We start from the raw sequence: 14109 nt of genomic DNA on the forward strand, positions 1-14109 counted from the left end.
CTCTCTTCAGATTAGTGGCGTAGCCATGGGGTTGGTTATGTAGTTCAGACCCCCCCCCCCTTTCCTTCGCGAAATTTCGTATGCGCACACATACAATGGGACAGATCACCCCCACCCTCCGAATAAAATTTCTGCCCTTGCTCCTGCTGCGCTAAAGATGACACGTGCTGTTTGCATAATCCATCGATTTCCGTGGACGCGGCACCTGCTTCTTAGAGACAGCCACATGGTCTTAACTGGACCGCCTTCGACACGAATAGCTTCATTTAGCTCGTTCGTTAAGTTTCGTGGCGGCCGGACGTCAGTGTTACAAAAAGCACGTGCAGCCGCGCTACTAAATCTGCAAGAGATGCATTCATCAGGGAATGCCAACGTTAATTGCAGATATGCTCTTGTCACACCGAATTCGTGCAGAAACCGTCGAAGTAAACGAATAGCCGGGTAGCGCGTTCTCAAAGACTGGAGGTTACCGACGGCACACACGCTCGCTACTGCGGTATGGACATCATGCTGACCGAACGGGATGTCTCCGACATTGCGCGGCCTTTGGTACCAATGCTGAGAAACAACCAGCCACCGCATTTTCGAATCAGAAATTATGAAAGCACCCGTGACGATATATATCTGTGGCACGGCCGCTGGATAAAAAAGCGCACGTGCACTCTATCATCCAACGGCCGTGATTGTGGCAAGTAGCTGTGAGGTGAACTCTCGACGCTCATGTTCGCCGGTGGTTGCCTAGATATTTGCACTTTGGCAACGTTACACTATAGTGTACTAGAATATCCCATTATTCTAGTTCACTATAGTTGAACGAGCCAGCCGCCCGAGTGTCAACGATTTAGCCTGGCCTGTCAGAAATGAAACGAGCGAAAGTGTGCGCCCGAGTAGCAGCGGTGGGGACTTACCCGTTGCTGCTGCGTTTGCACTGTGGCTGTGTCCGTGCACCTCTCGCACGGAGAATGATTTCCGTGACTGTGAGAACGGAGCGACGCGGTACCGGCAGCACAGCGTCGTTGGTTCTGGAAGATTTCAAGCTTCTCAACGTACGTGTCTTGAATTCGGCGTTTTCTTCGAAAATGGCGAGTGAACAAAGGTTTTTTTTTTTTGTATGTGTGTGTCAGGCAACGAAAATCAGCTAGCGTGCCTTTCCTCGCTGTATCGGCTGTATGCCCGGTACTTCCAAGCCACCAACGGAATGCTTGTTATCACCGTGACATATCTCGATGCGAAAGTGGCAAGCGCAGAGTTTTCAAGAAAGAAAACGCAAGCGCATCTTGCGGTCCTTTTTATATATATATATTATCAACTAGGAGGATATATATAAAAAAATTGCTGGAGTGGAAGCCGCCTATACTTACCCATAGAGCACAGTGAAGCCGGCGGCGGCCATCTTGTGGTGGGCAGGAAGGCGGCCGCGTAGCATATAGTGCACTTCCGCGGCCGTTTTTTTTTCGCAAATGATTGCTGCTAGAGAAGTAAAAACGTGCTCACATAGTCGCCGATACACTGGCAGTATTTAAAGAGACTACAGAACGGTTCGTTTTTCATGTGTTAAAATTTTATTTGTACAGCTTTCTCAGCCTTTAGCCAACATGAACGTTATGGCAAAGTTGTTTCACTGATTCCTAAAAATGACGAGTCTTGAAAGCAAAGACCTAACTTTGTCTTTCACGAGTTCCCGGCTTCGTTCCTTTGTCATGTGGTGCAGCCTGATCTTGATGTACAGCTCCAATACTTGCTTGCTCAAGTTGTAAATATGGTTGTCCAACACGTCGACGTCAAAAAGATGTTGTTCCAATTGTGAAAACCACCTCTTTTCCAGTGATTGACTCAAAATCTCCAGGACTAGTTGTTTGGTATTGGCATGTATGTTCTTAAGGCATTGAGTGGAAGCCTGCAGTCGACGCAGCCCCTTTTCCGCTGTTTCGCACAGTGACACAACGTCTTCGGAAGGGTAAAAGAGTCCACCTCGATTTTTTTGTCTCACCAATAGAGATGTATCCGCTCCATGAAGAGCTTCTATGCACAACTCACAGGTGTTTGTAGTAGCGATTTTGCGAGCGACAAAGCCTGCAATGTAAGGCACGACAGAGCAAACGAATGTGGAGAGGCTCTCTGGATAGTCAATTCGGTCTGTGTAATCGTGGTCCTCTGGTTGTAGGATGGCACACCTTCGCGATGTGACCTCAGTGGTTGCACAAAATGTAGTGGCAGAGGCAGATGCACCCAGAATAGAAACAATATCTTGCGAACAGTTGCCTGAGGTGGACGATCTCACTTCTGTCTGGACCAATAGACGCTTGTAAGCTGCCATGAATTGGGCAGCTGTAGGGTTGTTGTTGAACCCCCCACGTCCTCGCACACAGCCAAAGAAAGTTTCTGCGTGATCTTGACTCATCTTGTGCGTGAGCAGATAGTTAAGTTGACCTTCATGAACGAGTTCCTTGAAGATACTTTCTGTGCTCTGTATACACACAAGAAAACCCACAAATCCTGTCCTCTTTGTTCCCTGCAAAAGTGGTCGACCGAATGGGTCTTTTAAAGCACATATGTACTCTCGAGCGTCGGCAAAAAATGGTTTCCAACAAGGCTCATTTTGCTTTCGAAGGGGGGCTTTGTATGATTTTGCAAACGCATTTCTGGAGTTTAGCAAATCGAAGAGATGATCAAATACCCTCACAAATTTTGCCGTGGCACTAGCACCTCTAAACTGTGGCAGCTTCAGCGTTTGCTCGCAAAATTCAAGAGCGTCTGCGACTGAAGCGCTGAGTGCCTGAACTGCGAGCCGTACCTTCATCTTTTGCTTCTCCCACTGCATATGCACCTTAGTTAGCTTATTGCCAAGGCGGAGCCCTTCCTCGCGCTGTAAAGCCTCCAGTGCCTTTATGTAAGCCCATTTTATGTGGTTTCCATCAACATCAGTGATGTAACACATTGTTGCCAGTGAATTTCTAATCAACTTAATCATGTGGCATGGGTCAAGCAGGATATGCACATCCCTTGACTCATCAACTGGGTTTTTAAAGGATGTGGAGAACTCGACAGGATCAGGCTTCAGTTCTGCACCAAGGCATTTTGCCATAGTGAAATTTGATGACGCACCATCAAATGTTAGACTGACAACTTGAACTTTCACAGATTCCAGTCGTTCAATGCATTGTTTTGTTAGTTCAGCCCTCTCAGAACCAGTGAGCGAGTGGATAAGAAAGTAGCCGACTGGAATTTTCAGCCTCATGTTTATGCCAACAACAATATAAACACAAACATTTGTGGCTTCAGGAAGGCTGTCATCATCAAGAGATGCTCCAAAATCAACGTAGCCAACTACCCTGTCTCCGACAAGTTCAACATGTTTCCTAATCGACATATCATCGACAATCAGAGCGCAGTAAAGAGTTTCAGAGCGACCTTGAACCAACTTCTCCAAGAAAGAAAATGCTTCACCTGTAAAGCCTGGTTGGCCATCAACAGACCTATTCCATTCTCTGATTGTGCGCTGCGAAGGGAGGGCGTCATTAAACTTTGATCGCACAAATTCGTAGGCTGCTGGTGAGTAGAAATGTAAAGTTAGTGCAAACGTTCGCAGCTCTGGAGGGTATTTACCTCCACTTTCTGTCCGTGCCCGGTGAAGCAGCTGTTGTATGTCAGGAGAAAATGCTGCATCGAACATCTTGGAGCCCTCTTCTGACAAAAGCTTTTGTTCTTCGATGCCTCTAATAATTTCTTCAGCGGTGATTTTCTTTTGTGTCAGCCTTCGTTTGCTCTGCTGCAACGTTTTAATTTTTTTCTTCAAGTGCAATCTTTCGTCTTCTGTTTCCTGCAACTTCGTCTTGTACCACTGCTTTGATGGTGATACAGTGACATGATCTTCAGTATTTAAGGCCTCTTGCTGCTGAGCAGGACTGCATCCTCGAGGTTTTGGTGCTGGCCGCTTCCTTTTCACCTGAAATAAGCACATAGTGGAAATTAACTACTTTTAGAATGATATATATACTTCAATTATTGCTCATAACATGAATATATGTATTCACGAAAGCATGTTCGGGAACATTCGACAATGATCATGCGCTAATCGTGTGTTGAGCGATATTGTAAACGAGCGAACGGGACGAAAAGCTCGCGAGGAAACACGCAGCAATGCAGTCACGTCGACAAAACACGACAGAAGAGATATGTCTACGTCATTCCAACCTCCTTGATGTCAGAGCACTATATCTGCGAAGTTCCGATGCTTACCGGTGCCTGGAGGTGGGCAGGAAAAGCAGCGAACGAAGTCGGCACACTTCCCGCTTTCAACCTTGTTGTTTGTCCGGTCCGGTCAAAACACGCCGGATCAAAGTGCGCAGAGCAAAGGCGATCTTTATCTGTCGGTTTCCAGTGTTCACGACGCACAGCTCGCTCCCATAGGTTCCGTGTCTCAGCATCTTTTGGAAACCTGCCAATAATTTCCAAATATTAATTCCTTAAGCCTACCAATGAAAAACACGAGTCAGCCGTATTAGACCGCGTAAGCACTACGTGCTTTCAGTACGCACCTGTGAAATGTGATCTTGGAAGCAGGAATCGCGCGATTTGTGCACCCATACGCTACGCAGGATTGTACCATGCTCGCTTGAATCGAGCCGCACGCATTCGAATGCACTGCAGAGACACACTTGTCAAGGAAAGACAGGCGCACGAACCGCAATCCACCGTCGCTGCAGGTGAACTGGCAGCGCTGGCCGCCACCGAGCCAGCCGAGCCGAGCTTTCTGCCCACCACAACATGGCGGCGCTGGCTTCACTTGAAGAGCGCTCCCTCCACTCCAGCAATTTTTTTATATATATCCTCCTAGATTATCAACAGGCGCCCGGCCCGTTTAGATCACGGCACGCTATCAGCGTGAATTGTCACTCTCGACAGGGAAGTGGACAGCGCCGAGCTTTCAAGGAAGGATCGCGCAAGCAAGTCAGGTGACGATTATCGTCGTCGGACAAAAAGATAGGAGAAGGAATAAACTTTATTAGAACAAACCAGCAGGTTTAGGTGGCCGGGCCTAGGCCTCCCATGAGGGTACGTCAAGGGCAGGGAGCCTTCGTGTGTTTGCCTCTACGCCACCTCACGGGCGTGCTGGGTCGTCTGCGGAGCCCCGCTCTTGACGACAAAAAGTTATTCTTTTTTAAGTGCGAATACACTTCATAAGCGACCCCAAACCATCCACCGCCGTCGGCGGCGTCCGCAGTCTTCTCTCTATCTTTAAAAGAAAGAGGACTTAGCGGGCCGCAGCGCGACGCTCTACCGAATAAGCCACGGACGCGACGCTGATATCGGTGTTAGTAACGCGCCTTATATCTTCTTTCCCTTCGCTCGCTGCAGCTGCGCGCGCACCCCTCTCTCTCGCGCGCCCGCCTTCTCTCTCAGTCTCCCGTCGATAGCGGGTCGTGAGGGAAGTAAAGTTAAAATCCGTTGGCATTCGCCAGTGAGTTAACGTAAACTCCCCCGTGTGATCAAATTGCGATTCCCAGGAACCATTACACCATAAAGGCACCATAGTGTGATTAATAAATATAATAGTGCGAATTAATAAATACCCCTCATAGCATCACCCCGTGTATTCGCACTTAACCATGTTCACCCTCAGGGAAATGCTTGGGAGTTTTTTTTTTTTTTTGTGTGTGTGTGCGCGCTCCATCGCGTTTATTAGGAGCAAACTAGGTACAATTTTTTTTAACTTCCTCGCTCAAGAAGAGCGCCGCGGACGCCGCCATGCTTGCCTATGCAAAAACGTGGTGTCGAGTCGGCAGACAGACACAGAACTTTATTGTGTCCTGAGAAACGCTGCTCTTTTTGAGAACGTCGCGGGCCGCTCCCACGTAGCCGCACCGTCATTACGTGTGGCCCGAGACACTTGGGCATGGCATGGGGGTGAATGCACGCCTATGTCAGTAAGGACAGATTTGTGTTGTGTTACTGTCAGTGCACGGTTAGCAGGCTGGACAAACCATTCCACCTCCCACAATTCGGTGTACTCACAAGGGCGACACAACATATGCACCCAGAATGCACTAGCTGTGGCGAGTTACTAGAGATATAGTGTACTAGAATATTACTGAGAGCCCACGATGCGGTGCTGAGCTAACGGTTGCTGTACCGTGCCTTTGGAAACTACACTAAGTACAGTAGATAATCACTAAACACAGTGGCACCGAACCTGCCGTCGAGTACATCCGTGGCTGCATATTAAATCTTCTCAGGCTAGATAGTGATACACAGCAATTATCAAACAGGCACAAAATAGCAAGCGTACAGAAGAACTAGGCAGACACGCACCTTATCTTATTGTTTGTCTGTTTTTTGCGTTAGTTGGCTGACGCACCTGTAATGCGCGGCTATTGTATTATTTGAGTAAAAAAATGTTGTCACGTTGCGACGCCGTAAGCTTCGTACACCGTACTGATAGGATTTGACATACTCTGATCATTTTTTCTCGTTTAAATATTGTAATGCATACGCAGTGTGAAGGGGTACTTGCGCAAAAATTTTCAGCTGTCGTTTGATTGCGTCAAACAGAAAGCAATCTTCTCAAAAGCATAAAAAATGTACTCCTCAGCGTAAGTGAACCATGAAAAAGTGATGATGAGATCTGGGATTTGTTAAGGGATCGAGGTCGATGGCACGTACGGCGGGTTCTCTTTACGGTAGCTGGCTCCCCGCCGACGTCCCCATAGCTGATCTTCGCCAGTGAGGAGACGCGTTCGTAGGGATAGAACGAAAGTTTATTACATGATAGTTGAAAGATGGGAACTGTACAGGCTCACAATTCTGCACATGATTCCACTCTTATTTACAAAAATGCTTCGGCGTTTATAGCCAGCCGTCTCCTTACATGGACGTCCGAAGAAGGCAGCGAGCACTCTCGCCACAAATCAGGTGACGAAGTCTCAATGGTCCACCCACCAGAAAGGGTGCAGTAATTGCACCACTCAGCTAGGCAAAACGGTCCAATTGTAGCACGAGCGCACCACACAATGACGCACCCGGCCCCCGCCTTGAAGGCACTGCTGGGCGAGGAGGTAGAGTCCGGAGAGGGAAGGTTGAGCTCCTCCGGGGAGATGGCCGCTGACCCGAACATCAGCAGCGGTCCACGGCTGCTTTCTGCTACAGGCTTCCAGAACTTTCTCGAACATGTCAGTCCAAACTCTCAATCCCTGAGAACGGCTTCTTCGACGCGTTCCCACGCTTCCGCGCTGTCGGTGCGTTGCGATGGCCTCGCGTAGATGACAAAAGCCGAGTCAAGAGGTTGTCCTAATGAGAGCAGTCACAGTGGTGCCGTCCCACGCTGTTCGAGCCCGTTCAACAAAAGGCTTGTCTCGCGAAGCTTTCGTTGAGACCCGACTGCTTCCTGGAACACCTACAGGACAACCTCTTGCAGACTGGGCGCCGATGGGGTTGAAAGCTTCTCTAGCAGACTAGCTTACGTACAATGGCGTCTTCCCAGACGAATTGCCGGGCCAAACGTAACAGATTTTACGTCCCAAAACCACGATATAATTATGAAAGACGCCGTAGTGGAGGGCTTCGGAAATTTCGACAGTCTGGTTTCCTTTAACGTGCACTGCCTGGAAGAGTGTTTTTTTTTCTGTAAGCTGATTTCGGTTCCTGTTGTACTCTGACGTCACAACACGGTGCAGGCTTCTCGCTCCGTGCTCGCGCAAGATTTCGAGACGCTTTCACTGATACTCCACCTCGTGGCTCCGTTATTGACTAACAAGCGGCCATTTGGAAGTCTTGGCACCTGACGTCATCCCAAGTACCAAGACTGTCATGTGATGTCACTAGAACTAGTACTTTAACATGATGCCAAGCTCAATGTGACTTGGTTCACCACGGGAAAACTGCTTCTATTGGATGGACGGATAAAATTTATTATCTTTTGGAAGGTGCTTTTGCATGTTGCGGGTTGCTCTCACGTCGAAACAGGACGGTCTCGTATCAGCTGCGTCGCGGGCCCATTATACTGTTCGTAGCTGTTGTTTGAGTCCGAAGCTGGTAATGGCAGCCTGCTATTTGGACGGTGTGATGACTTCGGCGCCGCGTAACGCCGGGCATCCAGAGCATGTGTTCTATAGATTAGCGGTATTCATGCAAAAGGAACGTGCATTCGTGGGCTGCATTTCGGGATAAATATCAAAATGAAGTGTTTTATCAGCATTTGCAAAGTGTCGCACTTGCTGAGAGCCATCTCTGTACACAGAAGATTTGTACGGGAGAGTCATTCACAGTCCACGATTTCCTTCCCTCAGTGATTACATCACACATGCCAAACCAACTTCCATTAGACGTCATCATAATTTGAACATGTCTCCTTTTAATCACCGGACAAACTCGTATAAACACAGTTTTTTGTCCGCATTATTGAATTGTGGAATAAATTGCCCGTTGATGTTAAATCTTTATCACGTGATGAATTCATTTTGCACATCACTAAGCACTGATCTTCGTGCTCTGTACCTCTTGTCTTGTATTGTAATTTGTTTTGCATTCTGTATCCACTCGTGCGATAGCCTATCAAGGCTGCAGAATGTTAAAATAAATAAATAAATAAATACATAAATAAATAAATAAGAGTAGACTGCCTATAGAAAAATCGTGACAACACCCCTTTTATTCGGCACGTCTCTCAATGTAACATAGTTGGTAACACAGCTTGCCTGATATTTTGGAAATTTGCCATAAAAATTAGAATGGATTTAGAGCGGCCAATCTCCAGAAGCTTTCCGATCACACTAAGTTTCTGAGCGGCATAAATTGCAAATAATCCCTTCACTCTCTGTGAAAAAAAAAGCGGCAACGTGTTATTACGAAGAAAAAAAAACAGCAAATAAAGGCGCTGAGTCTCGGTGCTTCAATTGTGAAACTACGATTGAAATTATACCCTGACGAACGTAGTCAGTCATCCTAATCAATTCCGAGTTTGTTTGTTTTTCGGTCGCTTCTTTGGTGTCATCCATGTGGCCTCCCGCTATCGTTTTCGAAAAGGAAACGACGCTGTTTCACGCAGCCACGGATACGAAAGAGATCGGCTTGATCGAATGAAAAAAAGCAACCAGGGTGAGAGCAGAAATTGTGCCGAGAAAAACTCATCTGCTGTTGCCGTTTGTGCCGCGTGCACAGAGATACGTTCTCCAGATTCATTTTTACCCGTACCGCAGTGAGACTATACTCTCGTTTTTAATGGAAAAATAACATTTTTTTTCTCTTCTCAGTATTGACTTCGTTTTTATCAACACAAATTCTATCCGCACGCGTGCGGTGATGTGGCCTTTGCGGAAGAAAATCTAATTTACGAGCTCTACGGAGCTTTCCAAAAAGAAAGGGATACCGTTCTAATTTTTCTCTATGTCGGAGCGACACGAAAGAAAAGCGGTGCACTTTGATGCTGATAATTCAATCTTTAGAAAGCGACGCTTTCGTGTAGGACCACCGTTTAAGCAAGTAGGTGCTCCTTAAATTAATGCGAACCATGGATAATCTAGCCAAGTCCTATCGTAAGCTCGTACCGCACTGGTACCACATCCGGTGGATGCAATTACGTAAAATAAAGAGTCGCCAGCGTGCCAAATCTGTCAAGTGTTTGGATACGTATTTGTCTGCCGCGTCGATTTATAATTTTGTGCGGCCGGCATCGTTTCATTGCGTCGACGTCCAGGTCCGAATATTGAAAGCGAGGTGCCTTAAATAAACGTGGCACGAGATTTTGGAGAAGTAAATCGCGTATGCTTACGTTTAGGAGCCTGCACGTCTCTACAAGGTTCACTGATGCCGGATGGAAGTGGTATAGTTTCGACCTACCTTAACTGATTGCTTCGCGTAACAAACCGAATCGAGGCGTTTACGGATTACACTACGTTAACGATAAAGCGAATCCACTAACTAATAATTGCTTCAACCGAACGAGAATAATTTACAGAGGATAGCAATTGTCTTTTTTTTTTGCGAAACACATTTTGACGTGCTGCACCTCTTATAAGGACCACCAAAGCATTTGTGCTTTAGGTGAGCAGTATCTGTGGCCTATAGCAGTAACTAATCGTAGACAGGCGGAAAGGAAACTCCTGAAATAATGCAGAAGTGTCGAAGCTGTCGCTGTAAACCCACCTGAAAACATATTGTCCTCGCTGGAATCAGCAGCTTTATTGACTTGTAGCACGGTTATCGTCGTTTAGCTAGACAAGTCTAGTTGTATTTATTTATCTATGTTATTTACTAGGATACATTTATCAGGTTAATTACTAGATCACTCCATTATACAAGAGGTACCGGGACTATTCGTTTCGCGTGCTTAAACTACAAGGGACCCCTGGAAGTGTCAGAAATGCGTGGCTTCTCGGAACGGCGCGTTTCTTCGAAGCTCTTGCTCCCATGCTTTTTATGCTTACAATTTATGTTGTCCTTGCGGCCCGCTCGCTGTCGAATACACCTGCCCAAAAGTACTGCCATTCTGGCTAAAGCAAATGGTAGGGCGCCCACCACTTAAAATGTTGCTTGAGTAGAACCTTTACTTTCTCAGAAGTATGTGTGCATTTCCTTCTGGCTTCCTGCTACGGACGGGTGGTTGTCATTTCACCTTTTTTTTAACCCTCCAACCATGCACATGTACCTTGCGATATTACGCTGAACACATTTGCAATAGTGTTGTGCATCATTCGTAGCAGGCACGTAGCCAGGATTTTTTTCGTGGGAGGGGGGGGGGGGAGGGGCACCACCTTGATTTCGGGATGGGTACCCGCTTAGAATGGCCATTTTTCGCTCTCTATGCCATGGATGGATGGATAAATTTTCTTGGTCCTTCGGAACGTGCTTTAGCACGTTGCGGGCCGCTCCCACGTCGGAACAGAAAGACCAAGTCTCTCTGCTGCGTCGCGAGCCCGGTGGACAGTCCATAGCTGTTGAACGTTCAAGTCCAGATCTTGCAATAGCGCCCTCCCATTTGGACGGCGTGATGACTTCCCCACAGCGTAACGCGGGGCACTGCCATGCCATGGCGAAAAAAATTTCGGGGGTGGCACGTGCCCGGTGTGCCACCCCCTGGCTACGCCCCTGATTCGTAGTTATAGCTATTCTAAAGTGACTTTCACTTTATTTCTCTTTGAACGAGGAGGAAGACGATGAAGAAGGAGAGACAGGACGGTCAACCAGACGAGCGCCCAGTTTGCTATTCTACGCTAGGGTAAATGGGTTTAAGGTTTTGAAAGATAGAAAGACAGAACTGTTTGACGTAAGTACATTATTCGGCGGGTGACACGTCGTTGCACATGCACGCGCATATGCTGCGCTTATTTGTGCATGCGTGCGTGGCAGCATAGGCGTACACCTATGGGAGGGGGGGCGAAGATTCGTCATTGTACCCCCCTCCCTATTATGTCAATGTATGGGGCTGACTCTGCACCCCCCCCCCCTTATAGGCGATAAGAGGGGTGCCCCCCTCCCCTTACCCCCTCCTTCGCACGCCTATGCGTGGCATCTTGTTTGTGTGTGTTTGTGTGGCAAACAGCAAACTTCCTTCAATTAACATCCCTCTTTCCTTTCTCTTTATCTCTCTCTGCCTTTTACTACTTCTTCTGGAGTTTTGCGCTACAATACTATGCCCTCCGGTAAATACCAACTGACCCGAGACAAAAAAAAAAAAAAGAACTTGCCCTACTTTGCATCGTAAACGCAGGATTTTTCGTGCGCGCGCATTTCGGTACACTACGATTATGTACAGTGACAGCTTAACAACAGAATCGGATTTACTCATATCCGACATGAAAAAAAGAAGAAAAAAAAGAACTGAGAATCGGAATGTACGAGGTAGTGCGACGGCTGGCTTGCTTCAGTATGCGAGCCAGCGTCATTCGGCAGGCGCGCGCGTAGTCGTTGAAGGGAAGCGATTTAACGGCCAGCTATAGGCGTCGTGCAGCTTGCCTAACTCGTTGACAAGGTGCCCGCGCCATCTGCTCTGTACGGGCATGAGCGATATACTCCGTCGTCGCGATGCCTCCAGCAAGGGCAGGGGAGTGGAAGGGGCTCGAAGAACTTCAAAGAAACCCACTCGGACCTAAAAAGAGAAAAAAAAATGTAGGAAAGAAAGAAATGAAGCTTGGTGAAGACAAACAAAACGCAGAGAAGTCTCGAGTTTCGTGCGGTTGAGAACACAGACGAGATTTATAGCAAATGGAATCGGGAGAACCGCTATTTCGCCCACGAACTCACCGCTCGTTTGTTTCCATTCTTTTTTTTACTCCCCGCCGCAATGTTTTGTTGGAGTATACTGCCCTGGCGTCGGTATTTTGAACGCGACGGAATAGACCAAAAAATAATGGCGCTGGAAGGGCTCCTGCGCTGTGTTTCTGAAGCGTTCTGTTTCTTAAGCAAGGTAGTGAAAGAAAGAGAAAAAAAAGAAAAAAAGCTTTTTTTTTAGAACCACGACGATCGCGTCACCACCACTTTTTGTCTGATATCCTTTTTTTTTACTATTCCCTCTTGTCAAAAAAAAAAAAGAATGCGGGCCTCTATAGGCTTTCATTCCGCTATTTACGGCTCCCTTGTGCTTCCTTTCAAGATGAAAATGGGAAACGAAGCCGCTGCTTGTCTGTACACGCACGTCCTGCTGGTATGCGAGGAGCCTATACGCCGAAGATTTGTGTTCGGCTATGGCTGATGTGCGGGAGGGGGCTCTGCGCTGATCGTTCATTGCGTTTCTTACATGTAGCATCACTATCTCGCAACGTAGCGTATTCTACATATCATGACGCATAATTAGTTTGGAGACAGACAGACAGACAGACAGACAGACAGACAGACAGACAGGCAGGCAGACAGGCAGGCAGGCAGGCAGGCAGGCAGGCAGGCAGGCAGGCAGGCAGGCAGACAGACAGACAGACAGACAGGCAGGCAGGCAGGCAGGCAGGCAGGCAGGCAGGCAGACAGACAGGCAGGCAGGCAGGCAGGCAGGCAGGCAGGCAGGCAGACAGACAGGCAGACAGGCAGACAGGCAGGCAGACAGGCAGGCAGACAGGCAGACAGGCAGACAGGCAGGCAGGCAGGCAGGCAGGCAGGCAGGCAGGCAGACAGACAGGCAGGCAGGCAGGCAGGCAGGCAGGCAGGCAGGCAGGCAGGCAGGCAGGCAGGCAGGCAGGCAGGCAGGCAGACAGGCAGACAGGCAGGCAGGCAGGCAGGCAGGCAGGCAGGCAGGCAGGCAGGCAGGCAGGCAGGCAGGCAGGCAGGCAGGCAGGCAGGCAGGCAGGCAGGCAGGCAGGCAGGCAGGCAGGCAGGCAGGCAGGCAGGCAGGCAGGCTGACAGACTGACAGACTGACAGACTGACAGACTGACAGACTACGGATATGATGATCAGGTGGTTAAAAAGAGAAACATGTGGTTTGTTATCCTACATATTGTCACGGGGTCGTGACGTGGCCAAAGGTAGCAGAGTAGATGTTCAGATCAAACTGCTTATTTGGTCGAACTTGTGGCCAGTAAAGGAAAAGTCAGATTACAAAAACACACTTACCCTGATAGCGGCGAACAGAACGTCGGCCGTCAATAAATTGACAAGCGGCGAAGCTCATCGGTATTTATACACGTGCCTTCGGATATTCCAGCCTTATCGTGCAAGTTCTGGAATAATCTCGAGTGCTCGCGCCATGCTTGTAATCTTAACTGAACAATCCGCAATAATCGAAAGCCTTCTAAAACGATGAAAAGCAGTTTTGCGCTGAGCATTCCAAACAGGCTTTCAGGGCGAAAACCGAATCAAACTTAAGTGTAAATAAGAAACACGCTTAGCAATATGGTGTATAAGGGGAGAGATAAATGACATAACGGCATTTGAGTGAAGAAAATTCGGCTATACAGGTTGGCTGCTTGTTAGTACGTTTAGACATGTCTAACATTAACATGACACTAGCGCCATGACAGCTACCACTGTGATGCGAGAGCTACGAAGCCTTAAATTTATTTTTTTTTTAATGGAAGAGCGGTCCGTACATGTCCAGTGGCACATTCCGCAATGACAAAAGTAGACATAAGTACGATTTCATACTAACATAGCAGCATTCTCGACGTCGTGTGAAGTACCTTTTGCTG

General features: G+C 47.9%; 1 long non-coding RNA gene across 1 annotated transcript; it reads right to left on the bottom strand.

Moving 5' to 3' along the window:
• Window positions 1-1539: 1539 nt before the first annotated feature.
• On the bottom strand, window positions 1540-4830 carry LOC142776277 (uncharacterized). Its single transcript, XR_012887413.1, has 2 exons — window positions 4240-4830; window positions 1540-3946 (listed from the first exon to the last, which is right to left on the bottom strand). It is a non-coding gene; the product is annotated as an uncharacterized LOC142776277 (long non-coding RNA).
• Window positions 4831-14109: the final 9279 nt, after the last annotated feature.

Source organism: Rhipicephalus microplus, chromosome 2, assembly GCF_043290135.1.
Source record: "Rhipicephalus microplus isolate Deutch F79 chromosome 2, USDA_Rmic, whole genome shotgun sequence".
In the NCBI taxonomy this organism is placed as follows: Eukaryota; Metazoa; Arthropoda; class Arachnida; order Ixodida; family Ixodidae; genus Rhipicephalus; species Rhipicephalus microplus.